Genomic DNA, 2,765 nt, shown 5'->3' with positions numbered 1-2,765 from the left:
GTATTGAACATTCATTTTTCATTAACGTTAAGGATTTTTAAGTTATCTAATTGAGACAAAAACTATACGAGTTATCTAATTAGAACACTTTTAAAGCTTGGTTGTTATTCTATTACATTTTCACTAATAATAATACTAATAATTCTTTAACTTTTTATTTGGATAAAAAAAACTAAAATATTGTCATGACTTCCTGTAGGTTTCATCATATTCCTGATTTATAACTTTTTGTTCTAAGAATTTAGGTTTCCTTAAATACTTTTTAATATTATACATTTCTTTAGAATATATTCGAAGATTAAGAGCATAAAAAAATATACATATTCGAAGATTAAGAGCATAAAAAATATACTTATCTTGCATCTAACCAAGCTCTCCTTTTGGTTTTGATGGTCTATATATTCCATTCCCATCCTCCATAAACATAGCCTTTGAAAAATTCTAACAAAAAAGTCTTGAAAAGACATAGCTTGACATTGAAGTGCTGAAAGAATAACCACAAGGTACATCAAATAATTGTATCAAAACCAACAAATAAATAAACAATATTATAATTCTATCAAAAACAATAAATAAATATACAACTCTAATTTTAATAATAAAAGAAAAAATATAGATTGATCGAGAAACACCTTTAGTTCACTTTATTCTCTAACTTTACCAATCATAAAATCGGTGTGACCCAATTTTCTTCAAATCAAACCTTTAATTTCCTCTATATATATTCAACTCAACCACACCACCCCACACCATTCATCACAGTCCTTACTGCTTTGTAAACATCATGAATGAGCCAAAATACGCTTATCCTTACCCTGCTCCTGCTCAAGGTACCACCAGTTTTTACTATTTTTGATTGTTTACTTATTTCTTTAACTTTCAAGTTTCACTAAATATGATTGTATTCTGCAGGAGGAGGAGGATATTATCAAGGGCCGCCTGTGATGGCTCCGCCGCAATACGCAGCCGCGCCTCCTCCTAGAAGAGAACCTGGTTTCCTTGAAGGCTGGTACGGTTTTATGATAATATACATTTTGTAGTTATTTTTTTAAAGTTTTTTTTAATGTTAAATAATATGCTGATTTTGGTGCAGTCTGGCTGCTCTGTGTTGCTGTTGCCTTCTTGATGAGTGTTGTTGTGACCCAACCATCATTTTCTACTAGATTATTCATGGCTACTTGTTACCATAAATAGAAAGTTGTACTGTATGTGACTATGTTCATCTCGTTTTAGGGTTCTTCATCATGTATTAAATGTTGATTGGTTACTTGAGTTCTATATTTGTGTACTTGAAGTGCTTTCATTTGAACTGGTTGATCAGGTCGGAGTTTCTTCTTCTTCTTCTTCCTTTTTTTTTTTAATTTTTATTGGATTTTTTCACTCTCAACTATTGGGTATTAGTCGCTACCACTCTCAACTATCACTTTGACTCTCACCACTCCCAACTTAATACTTTGTGTATTGTGTCACTCCACAGGAGAACATTTTTAGCGTTTGACTTGTGTTATTGGTGATATTAGGCTAACACTTTGTGAATTACTAACGACGGCATGTGCATCTGCTCTTAAAAGACAAAAGTGGATCCAAAAACCAGTAAACCTGAGTAACACAACACGCAAAGTATTAAGTTGGAAATGTTGGGAGCCAAAGTGATAGTTAGGAGTGACAGCAGACAATACCCGATAGTTAGGAGTGATAAAATTCAATAACCCTTTTTTTATACTTTTCAAAACGCCATGTTATTATGATCAATTTACTACTTTAATTTATTAATATTGCAACTCCAACGTAAAATAATGTATTCGTATTATCCAATTATTATCGAAGTTGTTACCAATATTCAATTTTTATGGATCTTAGTCGATGTAAAACACATGTAGATATTATTCGGGTACATCACAACTTTATATTTTTGGTTTTCTCTTTCGGTTGTTATATCGAGTGTTGGTACCATACCAATATCAAAATGAACTGAACCAATATCAACCAAATTCTCGTTGCAACGCTTGAGAGAATTTTACTAGTTACTAACAAAAGTTAAATGGCACATAAATTTTGTTTCTTTCATCTATCATATTATTATATATTCTATAATAATTTGTGTTCTTTAATTTTAAAAAAATACATATATGTGCTTAATTTTTTTTTTTGTCATTGTTCCGATCTAAATTTATTGAAAACGGATTTGTAGTAATATAATGTATTTTTTGGTATTGTAAACTATACAGAGTATTGTTACAATACTGAACCGAACTGATACCGGCCAAACAACATCGATACTTGCACAAGCATTCATGTTTATGGTTTTGGGTTTCAATACAAGTTGGTTTCGGTATCTTACAGTTTTTGTACTATCGTTATTGAACTGATATTGTACTTCCATGATCGGTACGTTGTTTGGTTTACGTTTTTACTCATTTGTGGATTCAATATTTTCGGTACTAGTATACCGAGTCTCAGTACCAAACTATACTGTAAGAATCCAAACCAATACCGATATTTTTTTTTTCAATCGATGTGAAATACATGTTAATATCACCTTGTAGTCAACAGAGGCATTGGGTGTTTCGGTGTCTGGTGGAGTTTGGATCTTGCTGACGATGTCGGGAATGACCTTAGCCATTTGTTTTGCAATGAGCTTCTTGAGATCCTTCTTCGATATCGACTCATTGTTGTTGGAACCTTTCATTGGTCCACATTGACTTCTTCTTGCCGAGGGAGTTGGAGATACGTTGAGAAGACATCTAGAGAATCGAAAATAGAAG

The 2,765-nt window shown here is 32.1% G+C and overlaps 1 long non-coding RNA gene across 1 annotated transcript; it reads left to right on the top strand.

The window, feature by feature from the left end:
• Positions 1-668: 668 nt before the first annotated feature.
• On the top strand, positions 669-1,337 carry LOC110911134. The gene is made up of 3 exons (XR_002576859.2): positions 669-830; positions 913-1,009; positions 1,094-1,337. It is a non-coding gene; the product is annotated as an uncharacterized LOC110911134 (long non-coding RNA).
• The last annotated feature ends 1,428 nt before the right edge of the window (positions 1,338-2,765 follow it).

Source organism: Helianthus annuus, chromosome 15 (assembly GCF_002127325.2).
Source record: "Helianthus annuus cultivar XRQ/B chromosome 15, HanXRQr2.0-SUNRISE, whole genome shotgun sequence".
NCBI classification, from domain to species: Eukaryota; Viridiplantae; Streptophyta; class Magnoliopsida; order Asterales; family Asteraceae; genus Helianthus; species Helianthus annuus.
This window is presented reverse-complemented; position numbering and strand designations above follow the sequence as displayed.